This window comes from Acipenser ruthenus, chromosome 16 (assembly GCF_902713425.1).
Source record: "Acipenser ruthenus chromosome 16, fAciRut3.2 maternal haplotype, whole genome shotgun sequence".
Classification (NCBI taxonomy): Eukaryota; Metazoa; Chordata; class Actinopteri; order Acipenseriformes; family Acipenseridae; genus Acipenser; species Acipenser ruthenus.
The window spans coordinates 5,631,337-5,657,753 of NC_081204.1; the positions used below are offsets into that span (position 1 = coordinate 5,631,337).

General features: G+C 35.0%; 1 protein-coding gene across 1 annotated transcript in view; it reads right to left on the reverse strand.

Annotated features, from left to right (window-relative positions):
• Positions 1 to 24,925, reverse strand: part of LOC117412539 (bis(5'-adenosyl)-triphosphatase-like) — a 294,642-nt gene extending 269,717 nt beyond the window's left edge. Inside the window, exons 1-2 of the mRNA XM_058988557.1 lie at positions 24,872 to 24,925; positions 13,257 to 13,285 (exon numbers count right to left, since the gene is read on the reverse strand). The gene's annotated coding sequence lies outside the window, so the exon portion shown is untranslated. The remainder of the gene's footprint in view (positions 1 to 13,256; positions 13,286 to 24,871) is intronic.
• Positions 24,926 to 26,417: the final 1,492 nt, after the last annotated feature.

Sequence of the window (26,417 nt, forward strand, 5' to 3'; positions counted from 1 at the left end):
GTAATTAAATTACCTTTATCACCTTGAGAACAGTATCTATGAGAAAAAGTTTATGTCTACGAAGAAGAAAAAGTTTATACTGTACAGTGTAAGGTATATCGAGCTTTATTACAATTATATATATATATATATATATATATATATATATATATATATATATTTTTTTTTTTTTTTTTTAAGGACATCAATTTTCTATTTACTGCACTTGGTTTACTGCCAGTGGCAACCCATGAACACTTATTTGCTGGTCTTCAAAATACCATCTTTGGAGACATTTTATCAAAAGGTTTGAAATTTCAGAAACACATTGTGGCAGGGCAGAGCCCTGCCTATGTAAATAATGTATTGTTTGTTTGTTTTTGTAAATATTGGGGTCTGTTGTGTGGAGGTTTTGTTCTGGTGTATATTGGGTGTGTTTTGTGGTGGTGGTTGGCATGGATAGGGTTAATTCCGATCCCTGCCAAATACAGATGAGAATGTGGCCAGGTGTTGATGGAATGATTAACTGTCAATCAACCCTGGCCACATGGTATATAAGGGAGCTAGAGAAAGAGAGGAGATATATGCTGATGCTTCCATGTTTATGTTACTCACCGTGATAGCACAGCTTGGGTGAGGGTTCTTTTTGTTTTATGATTGTGGATTGTTTTTGTTTAAATCTTTATTTTTGTGCCCATTTGGGATTTGTTTGTTTTGAATAAATACACGCTTGAAGTGCTAAACTGCAGCCAATCATCTTGAAGTCTTCCTCCAGCCTTGACCACCTGCACTATCCTTTCACACACATGAATATGTTATTCAAAGATAAAATCATTTCTCCATGTCCATTCTACCTCAAATAATTATATTCTACTGAACCATAGAAGTTGCAGATATGCTGTCAAGGTGGAAGTTCAATGGATATACCACGTTTATGCTGTACCGTACATAAGAAATACAATGTCATGAATTAGCCCTTTCTATAGTCTCAGCTGAATAACTCAATAAAATACATTTAGCCCTCAGAATGAGAGTTCTATACAGAAGTTGAAAAGCTTAGTAAGTCCTTCAGGAATTCAAAAGGCTCCAAATAATAAAGTGTGTTTTTCTGGAGCAGCTAATGCACTTCAGCTTTATCTCTTATCACTTTGACTATCACGCAAAATGTAAATGATATTTCTTTACCAAGAAGCAAGCCGATTGAGTGCAAGACTCATTTACAAATCCATCACGGGAGACGGCAACAGCATGCACAATACAAGACACCCAGACAGTACAATCAATATGGTGCATTAACATTCATTAAAGTACATTTGTTGTTGCTGACTTTCAAAAACATAGCTATATAGATTTTTTTTCATCATTTTTAAACTAACATACAAACGCTCAAGTAGTATGCAGTCAAGTTTATACACAAGCGACTTAGTATTGAAAAGCGACGTGCTGTTTATACTATATATTAAATTATCATAAGGTTGATTGGAAACATATTTATTATACTTTACATGCATTATGAAATTGCAATACTATATAAAAATAATAAAATGTTATGATATGGAATGTCACCTCACCACTGACTTGGAATGCTCCACAGGCTAGCTTCAGGTCCTTTACAGCTTTCAGTATTTATTAAAAATATTCCATCAATTTGTAACTGAGTTGGAACCAGGATATATAGTGATGACAATGCCAGAAAAGAAGATGCCTTAAGCTTTCACAGCCTTTCTCAATAAATAGCGAATGGGACATTGCATATTACATTGTTTACTGGTCACTGGTTATTGTGGAATCATCTTCTAAGTATAAATTACATTAGGGGATAAGTTTTAATGAAAACACAAATTGGGTATTAATATATAGTGATTTTGACCGCTTTGCTGTTGCTGTTTCAATTAAATGTCTATGGTTGCACTGCATGGGGCAGACCAACAATACGTACTTTGAATCAAAACCGGTAGTAATGTTTAATGTAATGAGCTGCAGCATTGTATTTCAGGAGTTTCTAGGTTTCACATATTCAAACATGTAATACAATACAACAGAATTTGTTGCAAAACAAAGGGGAAAAATCCAAATTACTATTATTTGTTTATTTAGCAGGCGCCTTTATCCAAGGCGACTTACAGAGACTAGGGTGTGTGAACTATGCATCAGCTGCAGTCACTTACAATTACGTCTCACCCGAAAGACGGAGCACAAGGAGGTTAAGTGACTTGCTCAGGGTCACACAATGAGTCAGTGGCTGACGTGGTATTTGAACCGGGGACCTCCTGGTTACAAGCCCTTTTCTTTAACCACTGGACCACACAGGAGGGTTAGAGTGTTAAGAAAATATGTGTGACTTTCTCATTTCACACAAGGCACCTGCATTAATAAAAGGTAGTCATTAAGAATCATGGGCCTGTTTTTAGATCGTTAGGCCATACTGTAAGTTATTTAATCTGTACAGTGTTTGCAGGCTAGCAGCAAAGCCCTTGAGTATCTTGATGGTGTCTTTTACAGAGCCAAAGAATGAGAAGCAAAAAAGATGCACCTTTTTATTATTATTAACAACTGTTCTATGTGAGTTTAAATGTCATTTGTATCCAATATTATTTATTCACTTTTATTTTTAAACAGGGGTTCTGGAGTGGGGTCTGGCATCTCCTTCTGTCTGGCAAATAAAGCACATGTGAAACTGAACAAACAAAACAGAACATGAAATACATTCTTTTCTTTTTAATACAGATTAAGATGTATTTATTTTAAATGTATCTCTCTGTTTTATCTTAGATGAATGTCAACTAGATGAATGTCCTTAACACACTCACCTTTGTAATTGTATGACCAATAATATAGATTCAGTATTTCCAGAAATAAGGAGTTATGTATCACTGTCCATGCAGCATGACCTATTAACTTATTTAAGGGCTTGCATTACGTGACCTGGAAAGCAGCACACTCCATGATAATGATTAAACCTAATTGCAGGGGTAGTACATAAAACATTTCCACTGTAAAATTACACTCCGTCACCTGAACTTAGTTAATAAAATGAAGATCAATATTTGACCATTTACAGTATTTCAATACCAGACACAACTAAGTGCAAAGATTTTTTTTTTTCTATTCTGGTCACATTCTTGCCAGTTCCAAGCAGCAGTTGGATTTTCAGCAACCACAGGGAAAAAAAAAGCAATAAAAAAATTAAAATCGAAACTGTTTCAACCAAACCCTCAAGTAGATTTTCATCTCAAGTTCTGAAATATAGATCCAGAAGGCCATTGTTGGCAAGTGGAAGGCAGAGTCAGTTTGCTTTACTCATGATTTGAAATTGTTCCGAAAATTCACCAGCTGTTGTCTGTCTGCATAGTGCTTCATATTACATGTTTTATATACATACATACATACAGCATATAGTGTGTATTATCTGCCACAGCAGAAGTCCGGCTGCAAATAAGGGGGATCAGGTTTTATGACAATATTACATTTCTTCTTCAGGCAATATGGTTTATCCCATTATGGAAGACAATGACCCATTAGCTATTTCAGAAAACTGATTTATAATATTGAGATTTCCAAGTCTTAACTGATGTTTAGATAGTGTACGTTCTATTCAAGATCAGTTTCCGATACAATTTGTTTTAAAACAATATATTTGTCAAAAGGCAGGAGCAATAGCTAAACTGTAAGTTTGTTGTGTGTTGTAGCTCTAAATAGCAGCGATTTCCAAAATGAAAGCATTGTTTATATACCAGTCAAATTAAATAACGTCCTTGTTAACTGCACGTAGTGTGAAAAGCTCTGCATTACTTAAATCTGCTTATTGTAGTGTGTGTGTTTATGAAACCCACGACTTCAATATAATGTATATAATGTTAATAACCAAACTGTTATTAACATATAAAAATATGTGTGCTATTATTTCACCTGCTGTAGTTTTGTAATTGTAAAACCTGCAACGTCTTTGCTAAAACACGACGAATCCATGAAATATTATACAAGGAAATTAATGATGGAATAAGAAGCCTTGAATATTAAATCTTTAGCCAAAATGCATGTATAATATTGGATTTAATTTAATGAAATATTGAGCTGGAGCTCAGTGGGAATAGGGGCAATAGAATAGAGAACAATGATGAACCTCCTCAAGAGAGATGCAGAAATAGTAGTAATAGTGGGGGAGCTTTCATTGGTACCTCTAGTAATTGGTTAGGATTTCCTCTGTTTAATTGGGTTATGTGGTAATACATAAGAAACGTACACAATTATTTGTCAAATGCTTGGACTAGAAGTCTTTCTCAATGTCTTCTATGTAGAAGTCAGGTGTCACATTCTTATACGACACAGCTGTTGTGGTCTCCACCCCCATATGATAAAGTGTGAAAATCCTGTAATGGTCCTATTGAGAGGACTGAGTATGTGCTGCTAAGGTTACAGTGAAAGTATAACCTAATCAGGTGCATGGTTCTGATTCAGTCATGGTCTAAAGTTAATTCACAGTGTCGCTCCAGCATTAAAGTATACCCTACTGGAACAGACAATATCCCAGAAAAGGCTACAGTAATTGCACTTCCCTCCTTTAAACCCACACATGGGCCTCCTAGAGCTTGTTTTGTTCAGTATGGCATCGTCTTGACAGGAAACTTAGTCCTGGAATTTTAACGCTTCACTGTCTCAATTGCAATGTTGGTTTTAGGTATCCCTCTTGCCTTAGTGGTCTTGAATCCTCTCAAATCCCTCAGAGTCTTTTTTATTACTGCTGTAGTGGATTTCACTGTATTTATCAGGGAGCACAATGCTAGCAAGCAACACAGACCTCACACAAAGTGTGATGTTGTTTACTGGTAAGTGATGGATTAGTTTTAGTGCATTTCTCATGCAACTTAAGACTGTATTCAGGCAATAATTAAAGTAAAGTAAGCAACAATGGGGCGGAAAATGTCACTGCATGCGGTTTTAAGCAAGTCTTAGATACAGGTCAAATTCCCTTTATTTCTCCATATAGGCTCTTACACGTAAAAAAAGACTGGAAGGTAAAGAGTTATGTTTCTTAAATAATACTATGGAAAACAGAAAATGTTCCACATTTTAGGACAACTATGTACTACAGTGGTGTCACTAACAAAATGTGTGGAGTAATTACCAAAGCGTGTGTGGCCTGGAGTTGGGAGTATAGCACCACGGTTAATTTCCTGGCTTGTATTACTCTGCCAAGAGCACGCCTAATTATTTCTAAGGATAGCCTGGGTGGCTGCCTGTCCAGAAAACTGATATCCTGCATGGAGAATAAAAAAGAAATGGATCTGGGGTATAAAATGAACAGCAAGTTGTTCATAGAGTTTTGAAACACAAACGTTCCTCCTAATGCATACCCTGGAATTGAATTTTAAATATGGAATTTCTATCTTTATAGGAACTTTAAAAAATAATTGAAACTGATAACTGCAATTGTGTAATAATGTTGCACCCATGCAGCAGTCAACACAAATGTGATCAAACCAAACATTTACAAAGAGACACAAGATCACAATCAAATGCTAATGTACAGACATGAGTGCCCTGAGCAAACGAAATGGGGTGAAAATAGCAAAGAGGTTTTCACACACATTATGGGGTAGGAGGTGGAACGTGGCCAGGTATAGCAGCCTCTCCAGTGGAAGGAGTCTGACAGAACTGGCCAATACATCAACTCTTAGCATAGCTTACATTTTTTCTTTTCTTTTTAGTGTAGAAAAATATTTTGGTTACAATTTCTGATAATGACTTCCCTCACTACTGCACATATGCCATTTCCATTTTTAGTTTTTTTTTTTCTTTCTTCATTTACTTATATGTTTACATTTTTTCCCCATCATTCTGTTTGTTAATATATGTTGCTTGGTCCCTTGTCAGTTCTAAAACAGTGTTCAGTTAAAGGTCAAAATATATCATGGTTTTAAAGGTTAAACTATAGATCTTTTTAAAACTTGTAGGAAGTCAAGAACACTGATAAATGGTTGTCTACTGTATACGTCTTACCTTAGAATTTATTATTTGAGTTAAAGATGTACCTTGTTTAAATAGATACATTATTTCTGCAACAACATGACTTTAACTGTCTTGAGCCTCCTTGTGGAAATAATAAGTGATGACAAACTTTAGCAGTAAGTGATGAGGATTCATGAGTTATTTTGTGCTTGAACTCACATTATTGAGATAGCACCTCATTAGAGTTACCATTAGTTACAGTCCTTAGTGTGACACACAGGAATAAAATCAGCAGGACGTCAAAAGATTTGATAGACTGTCGAATGCGCAAAACAATTATTTTTCTTTAGTGTTAAAACCCACTTGCTTTAGATGCTCCTTCTTCAAAACTTGCAAAATCTTAAGGTTACTATAGAAGGCAAGTGGCACAAAGTGGAGGAAATCAATTGCGGTTTTGGGTTGTTTTTTTTTTTTTTTTGCAAATAAACTATTACAGTTGTATCTGTATACTGTACGATTATTTTGCACAAAAGTCTGTGCATTGATTTCTTAAAGTATGCCCATCTTTAGGTAACCCAGGTTGGTCCTTGGGTCATAAAGTTTTGAAATACAGAGTAGAATTGCAATCCATCATTTTCTCACAACATCAAATCCATAATGTTCAAGCTTAAACCAAAAGCTTACTGGGGACTACTGTAGATGTAAATGAAAAGGCAGACATTGGTTGTTTTCTTAGCATTTTTTGATACTGATATGGAGCTAAATGAAATTCCAGGAAGCCTGTCTGATCACTCATCAGTAGCGTTGTGCATTGATAAATGCTGCTTGAAATATGATGACATGAAAACACATTGCAGAATGCATCGTTTATCACGATGTGATTCAGCTTAGATCACTGCAAGGGTAAAAGAGCAGAATGCGTAATGGATCAAATACATTATGTATTTTGCTTAACACATAACTAAGCGCATGTACCAGTTTAATTACTGTACTTATTCAAAACCTAAAACTAACATTAGATTACATTTTGGTTACACTTGAGTATACATTTCTAAATTGATTCACAGCTCTATCCATTAACCCCTGAAGAGACAGTAGTCAGCATGAATGCGGATAGGTATTGTCCCTTACCCAAATTACACTTTGGAGACTAGTCTGTGATATCTATGATGATATAGTCCAGATATATAACTCTAGGAGCTGCCACTTAGCTTTTTTGTAATTGAAAAGCACTTTACCAAAACAACTGCATGATCCAGGCACATTTGCTGAGTGTTTCTTCCATCATCTGTCTGTACAAATGTTCAAAATGTATTACAAGTACACCATTACTGTATATCCTGTGTTATTATACATTTTAAAAATTACAGAGTTCCTTACCAAATAAGCTTACAAAGCATGGCACAATGTATACGCGTATGCAAGACATAGAACATGTAAAAACATATTCTAACACCACAATAAATGCTAAATATATTTATAGCCAACAGCAATAATAAACCAAAACCATTGCTATCATTTACAACAAAAGCAACATTAATATTCATGCTATTATCGGTATTCTCCAGAAGTGTGAAGTTACTACAGATGATAATGTGATATCTTGTAACAACTGTAAGTCGCCCTGGATAAGGGCGTCTGCTAAGAAATAAATAAATAATAAAAAAAATAAATGTCTACTGTGTACTAGATACTAATTGAATGACTTCATGTAGATGTCATCAGAAAACTTCACATGTACTACCAATGGCATGTACAAGTCCCTCACGGATACAGACCATTATCTGTCATTCAAACAACTACTTTAATAATATAATTCATTATGAACACATGCACATAATATAATTCATTATGAACACATGCATTTACCAATAAATACAATCATCATTAAAAATAAACTCCTTGCACATTTTCCCGCTGACACTATTAACCTGCATTACTAATGGTCAGTGCGAGGCAGACAAACCATTAATGATATGATGACTTGCCAGTTTCTAAATACCGAACACCGGACAGGCTTGGGAGTGACGCTCAATTGAGCTAAAAATAAGAAGGACATAATTTGCAAAGCTTTGCATATTAATGCTGCTTATCCAGTCCTTAATGATCTCTAAATCTGATTATACTGTGATTGTGTTTTGTGCAAATTGACTGAAACACTGTAAATTAATTGAGCATTTTTTTAAATAATTTTAAAACAAATGACAAGCAAGGGTGTATTAAACTCATTAATAACCCCTTTCTGATTTTTAATCAGTCCCCTAGTTTGTTTTACTTTGATAAATGATCCAATAAAACCATGTCCTTTTGAAGACCTCTTTGTAAATCTTGCCAGCCCAAGAGAGTTTTCTTAATATTTTATTATGTTTTTCTTTTGGAAACAAGAGCAGCATTGAGCTATTTAATAAAGAGCCATCTATAATCCACATACAACATTCATCTGCGATGCAATACAACTTACTGTAAAATTCTTCTTCAATAAACTAATTAAAAATATGTATTGTCAGATTTGTTGTTTTAACAAATCCTTAAATGTACTTGTACACAGCCTATGTTATTCATGATTATACATCTGTAATAGATGTGTAGTCTGCTCTTGCACCAATTTTCAACAAGCCAAAAAAATGGCTTAAAGGTCATACAGTAGGACTATCTCTCATGTTGGGAAGGACATAAAAATGGACTGACGAGGCTAGGGCAGTAGTGCAAGTAAAGTGATATTTGTGCGCACGCTGCAGCTGTTTTTATGAGTCTTGTTTTGATGTTTGTTTACAGTGGTGGGGGGCGAAACAGGCACAGTTACACATTTGTATAACAACTGTTCCCCCAAAACACCATGGAAACCTGCAGTCTACATAGATGGGCAATATAATTTGGTAGCACTCATGGGTGTGATGTATTGTGTTAGGTGTGCAACCTACTTGTTTAATTCTCTATAGTGTAGCACTTTTCAGTAATTTGTACCTGTTTTAGACATGCATACCGATTACATGGCTTAGGTGAACTTATCTTTACTAATAGGTAATTTTGAGTGGAGTTATTTTTCTCGTATTCTGTTCCAGTGTTGAACAAGTTAATATAGGTAACCACAAAATGTGGAGTATCTGAAATCAATTTACTTATAGTTATTTAATTACTGTGGTTTAAATATCTTCCACCAAACCGTCAATAAAAGTACTGTATGTGCCTGTTCATATCATACAATATTGAACTTTACCACGAAGGCACAAAACACAGTTAGGACTAAAATACAGAATACAAATGAAAGCTCAATTTACAAAACTCAATTCTCCAAGGATGCATTTCAGTTACTTACTGGATGTTTTCATGTATCTTTTTTTTCCCCCCACGTCTAAATCCCTGCATGACTAAATGAATGCAAACTATATTCGTTTTCACCAGTCAAGCACAATATGCTTCCCCTGCCCGATATTCAAATGAGTACTGCCAGTTCTAAGCACAACGATATTAGTATGTTGGCAATATTACACTATAGCATTTTTTTTTTAAATATATACAGTAGTGTAACTCCAGTGTATGTTATTACATTCATTAATTAGAAAATGTGGTGGTTTAGAAGCAATGGTGGTTTAATGTACAGGTACTGTAGGCTTGGCCTGCCCATTGTCCCTGTACATGGCAGTAATTCCATTTTCTACTAAAATATGGTGGATTGCCAGGGTGGTGTTTATATGTGAACTGTTTTTGCGAGGTAGCACTTTACTGAACATACATGATTTTAATAACCCAAGTCTGTCTTACCCAGCTCTCGTTGAGTATACTTTAATAATAGCAGTCTCAAAAACTGTTATACTTTGCACATTTGCAAACGGCCAAAATATGTTCCACTGTTATTCATTACATTCATCTCAAGGCTCCTTCTTATGACCAGACAGGGGGACACCAAGAGGTCCTCGTCTCATGGTGCAGCAGACAGACAACAATCATCAAGAAATACTCTTCCATAAAGTGTTTGTTATTGCCTCTTATAAATGAGCTGCTATGTACAAGCTTACAAAGAAAAACAACACTTAAAGTAAGGCAAATATTCCAATAAATGAACACCAGTGGATAACTCCTACACGGATCCTCACCATCTGCCGAAGTATCGCTCTGTACTGAATTTGTATAATAAAAATATCAGAGAGTGCATCCAACAAAACTAATAGGGCCCACTTAATACAGTATTATTTTAAAGCACTGAAATATGAAAGAGGGTCTTGTTGTGAGTGTTTATGTCATCAAAGCATTTTCAAATATAAACTAACACAAGGATCCTAAGAGCTCTCAGGTACTGTAATAAAGGAAACTCATGTAGAAAAAAAAATATGCGAAAAACGTTGCTTTCTTCAATCACGTTACCTTGACCATCACTTTCTAAAGACTGTGATTAGTGTTTCCACTTTTAACCACAGGTTTTCCATGGCCAAAAGACAAGTATTCTGCATGTTGGCTTGTCCTGCAGGGAACTGAAATCTTTAAAAGGTTTTGTCAGGGGGTTCTGGTTAGGCAACATCATTAAACAGCTGGAAGGTGTAGAAACTTCATAAATCACCCTTTATACTGCACCGTATTTATAAGAGAATGGACATGAAATAAAAAAAAAGACATATCGTTCTAAGAAAAGCCGACTTACAGTATGTCACCGTCGAATATTTAATCTACCGTACTGAAATGAATAACCATCACCTGGTCAAATATGCATACAATTATGCTGTATGTGTTTTTTTTATTATTATTTTCTTGATAAATTCATCAGGGAATTTGATATTCCTTATGAAACAAAGGATCTGTCTTGCAAATGACGGCCAGGCATGTTATTATTTACCAACTCAAATTTGAAAGTAAGAGTGTTCTAAAAGAATGCATTGATCTTAAATTCTACAGACACTTCCTGTTCTCAGGGTTGGATTTTTCTGCTTACTATGAGGTGAGAGCTTTACAATATGCAAGGGTTGTGACACAAAGCTGCTCAGTCATGCTTGTAATGCACTAGGTGTGGGTAATGAACAGACTGCTCCTTACGTACTACGTGACTTCATAGGAATTATTATCATACTATCAGGGAAAGACTATGTATAGCATATATTAGTATGTGTTACAGTTCTTTTTTTTTATAAAGAATTCATTAAAACTTACATGATTGTTTCAACTGAACCTTGATAAAGTTGCAGGAAAATAATTGACCAAGTCAACTTAAAATACTTTGACTGTTAAACAGGTTTTCGTTACAGTCTCTTCCTAATGTAATCCTACAAGTTTAGTTTTCAATGCTATCTGCTGTCCACTGGATGACCTATAAAAGTGATTAAACTGAAGCCCAGCTACTCTGCATTTAATTTGAATCTTATGAGACACTCAAATTCTAAATCACTGTAGACATTTCATAAAGCATTACTACAGCGCTTCCTAGAAATATCTAGTCTGACTAATTACACTCGTGTGGAGAATCAAAAATGATTAATACTCCCCTGAGCTACACGGCCAGAAGGGACACAAAGAAAACTCCACAAATTAAAACGAAAAAGCCAGACAACCACCGAGTTATTTTTATAACTGGGACAGTGGAACTACTACAAGACAGCATACAATAACAGTAAACAAATCAAGAAAGAACAAGTGTGTGCCTCTTTCCTTAGAAATCCTTCAGTACAAAACAACAAAATATGTGTTGTTTCAAATCACAGTGGAACCTAATGTTCAACATGTGTTGTCCCAGTGGATCGGGTTTCTTATGTCCCAGTGGTACTGTAAACCCCAAATGATCAAGTCTCATCACAAGATTCAAAACAGGAAGAAAAAGAAAACAGCTTGCCTCCGCACACACTCTTATGCAGAAGCTACATGACTGTGGAAAAGATTTGTATTCAAGAGAAGACCTATTTTTTTTTTTTTGCTGAAAAGCCACTTAACCATTATACTGTACGTTTTTACGTTTTCCCACATTTTTGGAAATGTGGTTATGCAATTCTGTAACAGGGCACTGTGGATACACATTCAAATGTAATCAGCTCTTTGGTGCACCTGAGTTGGTCTGGACCTGAATAAATGTCATTGAAAAACACACTGTAGCTGAAGCAGACCCCGCTGAAAATGTACATTTAACAAAGGTTACAAAACTCCAATAAAACGCATGGGAGTCAGGTTTAAACTTACATTAAAGTTATATAAAAATGTGGAGCCCAGATGTACTGTAAATTATCTATCTACTTTATTAAAATGTACCCTATTAATGTGCTACCATAAGGCTCTTGACAAAGATTTGTGCATGGAGGTATGCATGTAATATAGATAATGTTATAACTCAGTCCATTAGAATGCAGGCTTAATGTCTTGAACACATTAAAAAAAGCAGGAAGTAATTAAAGATGACACAAACTAAGATGTATTATCAGTGGAACAGAACAATTAGCTGGAATTCACTTTAGTCAGCATTGGACAAAGTTACCCTCAGGGATCCACAGTGACCTTCAGTGCCCAATAAACTGCCCAGTTACATGGCCTAGAGCACTCCACAAGACCTGATACAATCAGATTATTTTTCTCCACTACAGAGTCCAGTCAGTACTATTATATATACTGAAAGCCCTAAAGACGCTTGCATTGTCCCAGCCTCCAAAAACCCAGCCTTTGGAAACCTCTCCTTCATGTCACTATCTTTGTAGTGGATCCTTTTTTTTCTCTGTATGTCAGCATTTTTTTAATCTTTTGGTTTAAAGGAACTGAATGGCTGAGGCCTACTTTACTTCTATATATATATATATATATATATATATATATATATAATTTTTTATTTTTATTTTTATTTTAAAAAAAGGTTATATTGTACACTACCGCAACAAAGTTTTACACTGCATACATATACCTTAAGAACTTTGTAGGGATTAAAGATCAAAATTGAACATTCATAAACCTGCTAACCTCCAAAATAATACAGAATAACTGTAAAGGGCTCATTTAACGATACAATGCTGCTGTCTGCCCAAAGCTTTGATATGCAAACCATACAGTATCTTTTTTTCCAGCATTTTCTTCATCTAGCACCGGGGGTTCGCACTCGATGATGCTACAAGGGAATAACTCAGCCCACTGTGAACAAAGACAGAGTCAATAGTCGTGCTGAGTGCTTTCAATATTCCAAGCACTATCACGGCTCTCATTTGCCTCTGTCTGCTGCTCAGCATTCTGTGTGATGGGACAAACAGGTAGAAACACTCATTGTTCTGTAATCTATATCTTTAATCCACAAGCTTACATCCCAGAAAAAGAAAAGAAATCAATGTTGTAGACCAATTTTATTGTCAAAGTGATGCAGTAAATACACTTACCTTTACAGATTGCTCCCAGCAGACTCAACCTGTTAAGGAATTAGAAACAAAGAGAAAACAAAGATACAAATGAGATGTTGTATGACAAACCAGTGTATGTTTTATTGGTGATATTTAAAGGGTCAAAAGCAATGTCAGGGTATTCAGCTTTTACTATAGACTAGTCATTTTCAATCAGATTTAGCTGCTACTTGGTCCTCACTATTAAGTATAAACTAGACATTAAACTCTTTTCATTACATTAATCAAAAGGGACCATGAATTGTATATAGGTCTCAGGAATAAGCTTATTAACTATGGGTTGTAGCTAAAATCTGTCACAATATGACTTTCATGCCCAGTTGCGCTTGGAAATTATATTTAAAGAGTATTGAGTACATTTTTTTTTTTTACAAGATTGCCACGTGGTGTTCTGCTGTAGGTGTATTTCCACTTACAGTATGGGCATGAATAAAGAGAGTGGTGAGTATTGTTAGGGTATTTCTGAATTGTGTTTCCTTCATTGTGGTATTGGTTGAAGAATTCGACACAACTTTTGGGCCATGGACAGCCATAGCAATACATGAGTCCTGGAGAATATGTGGGCCAATTACTCCTTCACTACTTGTGGTCTGTTATTTACAGACTGGTTATAAAAAACTTCTTGTAAGGTACTTCTAAGGTACTAGTTTGGAAACTGTAAGAAAAATAAAGAACTAAAAGATATAGGTTGGAATGGGAATGCTTTGTAGCTTGCAGGATATCTGACCAGGCCCCTACACTTTAGAAATAATTCTGCTTGCTGGTTATTACACATTCTCAAACAAGAATGTGCTTAATGGGTAAATCCCACAGTATGCCTGTTGAGTTTAAAATTATAGGCAAGCTTTCAGCTCAAGCAGTATTTTTTTATTATTATTATTTCTGTGTTGCACAAACATCTCAAGTACATCTCCTAGATTCAATAGCAAATCTGTAATTGACACTGCATCCAGTGTATAATTATCTGTTTTGTATGCTCTCCTGGCTGCAAATATTTAAATAATAATAATAATTCAGAGTATTCTACTGTACAATGGAAATTCCTATTCATTATTCAGATGCCAGGTTTGCATAAAACAAAAAAAAAAGTAAAGCTGGCTTTACTCAGTTGGTTCCAGTTACCCGGTCTCTTTCTTGTTCTAATACAATGTATTGTAACTTTGACCCCTTTGGCTGGTTATATCATATGACTTAGGTACAGTATCAGTTTCTGGAGAAGAAAAAAAAAAAGAATGCTGTTATCTGATGAAAATATGCATGAACAGAAAATGAAAAGCTGGCTTTCACATTTCAGTGCAGTCAAGTAACTTACCACAGGCAGATTACCATTGATTCTTGTCAAGACAACATTACTTACGTAAACATTCTATTTTAAAGCCCAGAAGCTTTTTCACATCAAAACTGAAATTTGCTCTAGTTTTAAGAACTCAGATGGTGATTCGTTTTTGGAAATGTTTCCCATAAAGAACTGGGACCTAGAGGCTACAAACCTCTATTCTGTTGCTGTGTGTTGTTAATTAAAGCTATACAGAATACTGTGTTTTGCTTTTGTTTTTAATAGACTTCTAATTGTTGTAGTATTTTATCTATCTGTCTAGTTTTAAATGGATGACCATTTGTATATGGTATGGTATGGGTTTGTAGCAATAGCGAATGCTGGTTTGTTATCTTTTGTATTTGTTAGTGTTTACATTGTGATTATGTGATTTTTGTTTTTTGTCTCCACCAGCTTCTCAGTGGTTATCCACTGGAAATAATGTATGCCTAAAAACGTGTGCAGTGGTTGTTGCTGGTTGTATTTTTATTTTTCTGTTTCTGTTACTTTGCACCTGGGTTTCTTAGTATGTCCTTCCAGCACCCGATTTCTCTTTTGAATGCTGCAGATATACTCACAGAATTTCTCCTGCATCTTGAGAATTATTTGTTGTATTGACCTTAAAGAGTAAGTAGCGGGGTTCCGATAAATATAGCGTTACACGTCCCCACGTGTTGCTACAACTGTATAAATAACGTACCTGTAATTGTTCTTTGCATTGGTAACATCCTGACAACTTTTTACACTTCTAAATTTAAAGTCAGTTTCAAATCTCTTTTCAAAATGTCAGGAAATCAAGATATACATGTTATTAACACTTACAAAACTAAAATGTTCAAATGAAAACAAAAAAAAATAAGATTGTATTTTTTTCTAATTATAAAAATTGAAATAAAATGAAACTGTTCCAATGAATAGACAAAATTAATTAAGGCAACATTAATTATTTTATGTAACAACAATGTATTTCCCCCCAATATTTTTTTTTACAAAACAAATTATTCTGTTATGTTGTCATGTAACAAAACTGTATAACTTATTGAGTTGCTTTTAAAAGAAAAATAAATAAAAATTGTATATATATATATATATATATATATATATATAGATCAAATACTTAACCACACAGCTAGTGTGTGTAAGCCTGCACAGTACAGATGTGAAAGTGGCTGGCTATTTCTTTTTGGACCTGTCTTGCCTTGATTCTTTATGATTTACTTTGATCTGAAAAATCAATATTCATTAAAATGCTGATGTTTAATGAGAAGCTCTTTGGGGCTTATCGGCAGCCGTCTTTACTGTTTGTGAATTCATCCGAGTTCTTGCTCAGCTCACAAAGTATTTAGCAATACACTTCAAAATACAGGTACTCTTCCTGCACTGTAGTTACTAGAGTAATATTTACTAGGCTTACTGTACACAAATTTATGATTATTAGGGTGGAACGCTGTACAATAGCAACATCTATTTAACAAAGTTATTTTCCTTATCATATATTTCTTTCAGGTATAAGTGTAAGTGTAATGTACCCGTGTTTTATATGGTTTCTACCTTGCGCACTTTAAAAGCAATGTAAAAACCAAACAAGCAGGTCCTCGATGTTCACTGAGAACACAGGCTTTTCCATACAATAGAGGGTATTGTAACAAGGTTGAGTTTCAGGTATATAAATACGACTGTGTGAAGAAGCATTAGTTGTACCACATGTCTGAGTGCTTCATCTGCCCTTGATACTCTGTCTGTCTGTTCCAGTTCTATGTCATTTTTCATCAGTACAATATTATGATCTTCAACTGAGTATAATTATCGATTTTTCAATTGTTTTTCCAATTCGAAATCTCCTGAACGTGTGAGTCGTTATAATGAATGGATAAAGGCGTCTGCTAAATAAACAAATCATAATAATAATAATAATGAATGGTGTTGTATTTTGAGAAAAACACTCAACATATGTCTATTTACACATATGCTCTCTAAGCTTACTGATGAAGAGTAAACCTGAGTTAAATTTAGAATTCTAATGCAATAACAAAACAAATAAAAACATTTAAAACGTCTTTATACACAAAACATAAACAATGTATTAGTTCAGACTATATCTACCAAAGGTATACATTTTGGTTACAACGCTTAAAATAATCAAAGCAAGGCCAAACAAACAATTGCATTTCTTGTATTCTCTATTCTCTAGTCTTTTGGGGCATCTCCAAAAACAACTTAAAACATCCATCTGCAGGGGATTGCTTCTGATCAAACAGCTTTAAAAACGATAATGTCATGTTGTATTCAAAAAAGCTTTGGAGATTAAAGGCATGCCTGGAAGCATGAGTTTTTTTGCCAGCCTGTTCATCAGTAATATGACATGGATGGAAAGATAGATAAACTGTAGAGAGCGGTCAGTGCATTAAAAAGGTAAATTTGGGAAGACATATTCTACTTGATACTGTGGTCTTGTATGCATTACCTGTCTGGGTATGAGTACTGTACTCTATTCACAACCCCAAGTACACACGGAGCCTTTGGATTCCACAGTTCTGTTCAAACCTCTGATTGATGCCCTGCTGTGTGAGTATCCAACCACAATACAAGGAACTTTCAAATGCAGCATCCATCACATGCGCCCGGCCAGCTGTGCAGCCAATCATATTAATGCTCATCACAACAGTATACCAACACAAGCAGGATTTCCAATCTTTACCTCTTTAGTGTGTGTGCCCATTTCATGGCCAGTTTACTTACATCAAGCGACTCTTTGCATTCAATCAAATGACATGGAACATGGTTCAGTGTTCGTAAACTTGCCACATGAAAAGCCTGCTTTATTTCCTAATGTAGTTCCTAATAGATACTTTAGATTGCACATTAAAAATCCATAAATTAAAAGTAGTTAGAAGTCAACACATTCAAGAATGGCCTGTTTTATTACATTTTTCCAATGCACATAATCTTTAAAAACTTTATGCTGCAGGGCCTTGTGCTATTAAAGTACAAAGCCATATAACTAAAGCAGTTCACTTTAAAGTTAAAATTAATTCTGTATGTATTCAGTATGCTGCTGCAGTTACTCATTTTGTGAGAAGTTTTTGGTTTGGGAGCTCCTTTCTATCAAGGCCATAGGTAATTTATACCGTAGTCCTTTGAATTTAAGACGCACTTTTTTAACCATTTTTTGCTGCTCAAAAATAACCTGTGTCTTAAATTCGCGTACAGTATAGTGACGCTTGTATTAAAATCCCCAACAAAAGACGTGACTATCCGAGTACACAAACAGCAACGTGACTGACTGCCAAAAGACGAACAAAGACATCTGCCCATCTTCAAAGAAGAGTCATTAGCGCCCTGAGGAATTCAAAGAAGCTTTTACAATTACAGCTCCCCCTGGCTATTGCAGTTAACTTATGTGTATTTTGGTCTGTTGTAACATGTTTTGTATCTGGCAATTAAATAGCAGTGATTTCCAAAATGAAAGCATTGTTTATATACCAGTCAAATTAAATAACGTCCTTGTTAACTGCACATAGTGTGAAAAGCTCTGCATTACTTAAATCTGCTTATTGCAGTGTGTGTGTTTATGAAACCCATGACTATTATTATTATTATTATTATTATTATTTGTAAGAGGAATAGTTTGTATAGTGGTGGTGGGTAGCCTACTCTGCATATTTCGGGGAAACTCAGCTGTTTTTACCTCGCTACCTTGATAACATATTATTATCATACATTTTGTAAGGGTGTTATTTTTTTATTTTTTATTTTTTTGAGGAGGTGGGGGTTCGGGGCAGTTAAAAAAAAATGTTACATGAGGGCCGCACACATTCTTTAGCATATCAACATTATAACCTTTTAAAAATAACATTGGCTTGGTTTACATGCACTTGAAAATCAACTCTACAGTCATGACTGTGTGAAGTTGTCACGAGAATACATAGTGAAACAGCAAAAGGACGCCCTTTTGGCAGCGCTACTTTAAGGGCAGGGTCAATCGCTTTCTCACGATAAAAATCGCTGTAAAAACCCATGCTTGTGGCTCACGAGGTTTCAGCAGTCAAGATCCAATTTTTCTTACTTAATATCACGTAATCTCCAGCAGAAAGGCCGTACAAAACAGCCCCCCCGAACACACACACACACATACACTGTACATTTATGGACTACTTCAACACTAGAACCACCGCGTTTATACCCATACCTACAACGGCAGGTACATTTTAAACAACATCAGTAGTAAAATGAAAAACAAACTATCGGATACAACTCAAAATTTTTATTCAAGCACAAGTACGGTATTTATTTTATGCAACGGCTTCTCAAAAGTTAAATACTTGCTTCAAACCTTACTTAGATCAAAGTTCAATACTAAAAACTGGAGCACAACAAAGCATTTTGCCGGAGCACTGAGTACAAAATCTTTACTGTTTCTGCTCTAAAGACTGAAACATTTTAAACACCTTTTTTTATGAACACTATATAAATGACACCAAGATAAAAAAAATGTTATAAAAACCTAGCAACAATGTGCTGCTGTATACAATTTTCCTAGAAACTGCATCGATTAGACCTAATAGCATGCTTTTATTGTAAATCCCACATGAATTCTCGGAGTCCTTATGCCAAGTTTGTGACACCGGGAAAGAATAAATGTCCAACTGTAATTTGGTACAGTTGAGTTTTCTTTACAACTTTTTTTTTTTTTTTAACCAACAATGCGAAATACACTGCTCTATAAAATAAACTCTTCTTTCCCAGTGAGCACGTTGAGTAGATTTTTGGCAACAGCTGTGAACAATCATTGCTTTTACTTTCCAATAACTGAGATTCACCAAACCAATTTTGATTGGAAGCTTTGTGTTGGTTCGAACTAGAATTACACAGCCCGCGTTTCAATACCATGCTTTTTTTTTTTAATGAATAAAAAATATGCATTTTAATTATGTGGTTAAAAACTTCAATTATCCACGCTTCAGTGCTTTGCAATTTGCATGAAATGTTTTGCTGGTTTCAGTATTATTCATCCTGCATGCTGATAACCACAGTTACATGCATTTTTATTTTTATTTCTTTATACTATAGCACTTACAATATTTTCTGTTGCATTTCGGGTGAACTACCTAACCTTATTTAGGTTATAAATATTTAATTAAATTCACACTATTATTTCTCTTTATTTATTTCATGCATGAATGCTTTGTTTTTCTTTAAATATTTATACAGTAACTGCCAGTGAGTTGACCATCAATTACCAAAATGTGAAAAAGTAAAGAGCAAGACGATACAGGATTTGACTAACCCTATTTAAAATGGTAGTGCTTCACAGAACATACGTGTATTACTGTCAACTTTCAGATGAAACATCCAGTTCTTGAGAAATTACTTACATTCCAAAACAAAATGTTCCTCTTTACTGAACAATGACTTCCCAGCAAGGCCTTACATAAAGAAAATGTTTTTATTCACTCCCTCTCTTAAATGTAGGTGGCACAGAAAAAATGCTCACAGTATGTGCCAGGTAGTTCAGAGATCTGTACCTTTATAACTAATTCAGTATCAATACTAACTGCATTTCTTGTAAACCACCTGTCAAACAGTTTGACCCACAGGTCTAATTGCATGTTTGTTTTAAGACACACAGCAAAATATATAAAACACTGTAATCTCTAAGGTTTTAAAATCAATTTTTCTATCCTTTATTAGCGACAGTATCTGTTTCACTGCCTCCCCTGTTCATTTGTATTTTTTTTTTCTAAAGGTACAGACTTGTGCTACCACCTTCTGCATGTTAGTCCTTACCTATTATTGTTTCCCTAATAATGCCCTGTGATCCTTTTCCAGTTAGAACACCCACTTTGTCTTCCTGACTTACTATCTGTGGGCCAGGAGAATGACACAGAGTAAAACCTTTCCTCTGAAATGGACAGCCACTGACAGCACTGTGGTACGCTATCACATGCAGCCAAACATGGATGGGTTATTCTATTGTCCAGCAAAGTACCTTTACAGTTTTAAAGTTCAGAAAATGAAAAACCTGGGAGATGTGACTTGTTTTTAAAGTTGTACTAGTACCTAAAGCATTCTTGAAATATGCTATAGTGTTTAATCTATAACATGATATGTAGGCTACATACTACGTCTATAAGGGCTGTAGTCAAAACAATCCAAATATGACAGAAATGCTTTATCGCTTTTCTAAACCTAAATGTAATTCTGAGAAATCCGGTCTTCTTAAACATAATTTTGTCCTGCATTTTTTTATTTTTTTTTCATTATTGTTTTCCCCCAAATCTAAGTAATGGGTACATGTTAAGAAATACGATTAGACAGGCTCCATTGCTTTCATTGCCCCAGTATCTTGTCCTGATATAAAGAAATGTGGCATTTACTGAGCCTAATATTAGGTATCAGTGTGCAGCGTACCATATATATATATATATATATATATATATACATACTAGCTGCTGTAGACAAAGCATAAATATGATAATATTTCAAGTACACACATACATTCTTTATTAAAATGAAGAGTAGAGAAGTATTATGGAGATTCGGAGGTAACAAACTAATTGAAGCATATGATTTAATATGTATTTCAAGCATGCCTGACGCACTTAAGACTTAATTGCTTTGCAATTTCACATAAATATAAATTGGTTTATTTAGTACCACGACACTCTTTCTTGTTGTATCCAAGTGCCCTTCCATATACAGCTTAGAAGAAGTAGACTGATTTTTATACAATTTAACCAATAAAAAATAATCCAGAAAACTGGTAGGTGGCAACAAGCAAATCTAGCCAGAGGGTCATCTTTGATCAATTTTGACACAGGGCTAAATCACAGCACGAAACAGCAGCCTGTCAGGTGGCATAAGAAGTTTGTTGTTACCCAAGGCAAACCAATTTTCAAAATAGCTTTCCACCTGTGTCCAGTCACGTTAAGATCTTATTCTCTAGGGGGTTATTGCTGGAATAAAGGATATAGCTGCTGTGCAAATAGGAAACAGACTTCAGTTTATTCAAGTGCAGCCTCATAAAATGTAGGACACGAATGCTGTTTTCAGAAACTGTAATCAAATTTGGGTTGATGATGTTCTGAAAGAAAATAAATCATGCCCTTCCATGTTTACTCTATTATAGTAGAGTACAGTAATGATTAAAACATGTTGCACAAAACCAAAAGACCTCATTGGAAATAATTGTGCAACCCATCACATCACTTATAATAAAGCCCTCATAAATCCTAATTTTAGAAAAAAATATATTTATGGTCATTAAAACTTTTTTTTTTGTATAATGTGCATGTTAAAAGTGTGCTGAATACACAGCTAACGTTATTTGCTTCCACCATAAAAATTTCCTTTAAAAAAAAAACACAGCACAGTTGTTCCCCCCCATTGTGGACTTTAAATCTGAGTGCAGTGCTTACAGAACAAGATATGCCACATTGACAAGCCATGTTTCAATTAAGATGCTTTGGAAACAGCTATAGACAAACATGAAATGGTTGCCATCTATGAAGGGCATGAAGCCCACAAAGAATTATGTCAATACTTAGACTTTTTCAGGCACTGTACCACAGTTATCTTTCATGAATGAGCAGGAATGCCCTGCATACATTCCAATACAAGAAAATTCCCGAGTATGGATAAATTCAAAGTGACCATCATTCTGATGCATGAACCTTGAAGTTAGGCACCTCCAACAATAGAGTGCATGCATTGGAAGAACACTGAAAAATTGTGAATTCTATATTCTGAATTACACGACCTTCAACAAAATTACTAAATGGTAAAATGGGTAAGTTGTAATCATCATTTTGTGATAGTGTAGAGAGGTACGGTGAGCTAACCAAAGTAAAGGCTGCAGCTGCATGTATCCCCATGTTTTTGAATAAGTGTAAAAAGACATTGCGCTACAAAAGGTTCACCTCATCTAAAACCTACGGTATGGATTATTCCCCGCTGGAATCTGTTCAAAAAAGGGTAAGTCATTAAATTCCAAGAGCTCTTGCTTTGATGGCTGCAAAAGCACATTGATGTTGAAATTGGAGGGGAGGGAGGGGTTGAGTATCTAGGACAGCAAGATACTGTAGCTAGCACAAACAGATATGTAATAATTAACAACGATCTTTCTTACATTTGCTTAGTTGAGCAAATCAACATCTCCAGGTTTTAGGAAATGTACATGATGTGCAACTAAAGTCTTTATAAAGTTCATGGTCTGATAGTATTTGAGTGTGATAATCACCTGTATGAAAGGTGAAAGTAACAAAAGGTAAATCATATAATGCAAACTCATCTAACAAAAAATTAATCTATCAACAACAAAACAGCATACCATAAATCGAAATTCAATTTACTCAAGGACAAAAAACAGCATACCTTAAATTGAAATTCAATTCTTTATTTGAGCGGTGTACAAAAAAAAAAACAGTTTCCCATAAACGGAAATTCAATTTACGCAAGGGGGCACACGATCTTTATTTGAGCTGTGTACTTTTGCTTCACAGTTTATTTAAATAAATTTTATTTGAACTGTGCAAGCACAGAGTGTCAGTCATTCCCCTCAGCCTCACTCGCTTCCATCCAGGAAATCAGAGCTTGCTCTTGCTGTCTGCCGACACGTTCAGCCAATCACAGCTAACTTTAGTTGGAACCCAAAACTGACACTCAACAGATGACAAGTTCTGGATGGGGGCTCCGAGCTTTACAGAAGGAATGGGCTGAAGTTAGTTACTTATTCCCGATTCGAGGGCTCTTTAAACAATGCTTGGTCTACAATAATGGTGCTTTTACACTTTTTTTTTTTTACCAGTACGCCAGCAAAGCAAACCAGTACCCAACCTGGTTCTGAAACTTATGTGCAAACAGTCTTTATATTGCAAGAAGTTCAAATATGTAGGGCCTACATATAGGAGGTGAATGTACTCATCTTATAATTAAGTGATTTCAAAATTATGTAACATATTAGATTTAAATCTCAGTGTATTTTTAAGGAAAAACATTTTCAACTAATTGAAATGATTTCATTGTATTGGTGCTGACAAGTACTACTTTGGATATTACTGGAATGAATATCTGATTGCCAATGCTACTTGAAAGCAGTGGACACTTGTTTTTGGAGCTTTTAAAAGATAAGATTTTAATATAGTAAATTATACAAAACTAAAACCTATGTGAAACTGAAGTCTCAACCATTTGGAAAGCTCCATTAAGCAGATGGCAAAAGAATCATGCTAGACTTTACTTCATAGCAGACTAGCTTTGAGTTCAACTTAAAACAACACTACAACTGTTTATACTGCAGCAGCATCTTGCCAAGGCATTTGGGGGGATTTGAATTGCCTTTTTCAAATGAGGCCTTTGCAGCAATAGGATAAGGTGGTTGTGTTACAGCTGTGAGGTGATAATACTCCATGACCCTGAATGACAAGTCTACAACAAAGATATGCTCTCACTGTACCCATTACTGACATCTGTGTTTGTTTTTTTAAAAGTAGAACAGTAAACTCTAGGTACCAGTACTGAATTAACACTAGTATAAAGACGTTATTTACAGACACCTGGAACAAGCGGTCAGCTTCCAACAGCTACTAAACCCCATATTAAGTTTCATTTCAACATAACATAATGAGCAGCCTTACTTTTTCACTAGACAGTTCGTTCATATTTCACTGTAATGGTGTTTGTGATGAGGTATTTTACTGTAAACAAAAATAGGCAATTTTTCTAACTTTAAAAGCTACTGCTTTGGGACAACGGTACTCATGAATTAGCAGGTGTATACACTTTCACACATTATAGCTCTGGTCAATTATATAATGTCACTTGTGCATTCGAATACCAGTTGTTATTTGGACACCTCAAAGGTACTGAATTATTAAATATCTATTTATAATTGCATTTTTCAACTTCCTCGACCTCTCTCCTTTCTGTCTCAGTTTGAACTACGACGAGTGTGCGTTTGTGTGTGGAGGGTTAATTGCACACAGTACACCTGTGCTCTAAAATAATTGCAAAAAAAATAAAAAAATAAATAGTTAAAAAATGAAAATAATAAATAGTAAATAAATTATGCTAAAATGCTATGTCGTGATATTCTCAAAATCAAATAATAACGACGTATCGATAAATAGTAACTACACCGCCACGCTTTTCTTCGACAAACATGATAACCTGTTATTTTGAACAATACGTTTAGTTTATTTAATAACGAAACGCACGACCACATATTTTATTCACCACGTTTAGTCTCACCACCAACAAAATAAAAAGCAATGGGACTTACACAGGAACTTGCCGGACTATGTGCTGGTACTTTATTCATCCAGGAAGATGTCAGAAACAACATGGGAAGTGTAGTTTATTGGCGCGAATCTGGCTGTGAGATGCCTTTACCGAACTACAAGGCCCAGAGTGCAGTGTGGTGTTCGGATTTTTGGCATGTGCGTTTTGCGGAGTGACAGTAAAATAAACTGTGTAGCTTTTCTGGTACTACAAAATCGCAAATCGAAATCTTTAATATCTAATTAAAATGCCATTGTGTTGTATAATGGTAGAAAAGGAGACCATTACTGTTTTTCTTCTGTTATCAGAAAAAGGATAGAAATACATTAAGTACCCCGCTGAATTGACAAATAACACATTTCTACTATCGAGTCGTATACTGAAACTATGTTGTTTAATTAAAAAAAAACAAAACAAAAAAAAAAACTATATTGCCTGTAGCCTAGTGGTAATTTTAGGTAATCATTGTTTATTTAGAAAAAATGTTTATTTTCTCGTTGTTCTAAGACATATTTTCTTCATATGTTCATCCATTGTTGTCTATGGAGTTGAGTTATTGCTCAATAACGGATTTGCAAATACAGCATTATGACACCTGTTTTAAAACCGCTGATGAAACGCAGGAGCCCTTCCTAAAACTTAAAAAACAACATGTAACAACACTGTAATTACACAACTACATATTTAGTTACAGATAATTATGATATAATTATTTCAACCTGAAATAAAAAGTTACCAAATACAGTAGTGACATTTATATTCTCATGCTAGCTGTAATCCATATTAAAAATCCAATGACTAAAGAGGTTTTCATTGTCAGACATACAGTACTGTTCCAGAAGACATACTGTCACAAACATACTGTTTTGTTTGATTTCACTGTGTGCAGTCGAAGTGAAGGGAAGATATTGATTTACTCTCTTGCAGAAGTCAGACAAATTATGAGACATCTGGACATGACAGATTGACTTATAATAAAAGAATCCCCCACAGAGAGCAGAGTTTTTACATATTCCAGTAGTCCAGCAGTACTGTCTTTCTGTGTAATCAAACATTACCCCATGGAAATAGCCTTTAAGGGTTGTCTGTAGCTAATTTGTGTGCTGGCTATTCCAAAACATTTAAATGAAGTATGCAAATATTGCAAATTATACAACAACCGGACACTATTTCTTTCATTGTTTTCTACTGAGTTCTGTTATTACTCAATAACGGATTGCCAAATAAAGCATGGATGAGAGATGACACTAATTAATGACACCTGTTTGAAAACCGCTGATGAAACTCTTCACACAGATGCACAAGCCCTTCTGTTTCAGTGGACTACAATGAATAGATCAGACAAACAAAGGTTAATAACCAAAATAGCTTTTTAAAATGGTAGTATAATAGTGATAATGACATTGTTGTTGCGTGTTCCTCAGTGATAAGGAACTCCCTCATTCAAATAATTCCCTTAAGCCCTAATTAAATTACAGTGCCTGAAAAACAATCATGTGACAGGTTGACTACAGGTACCAAAAATGACTAGTGGTACTGTATTTGTC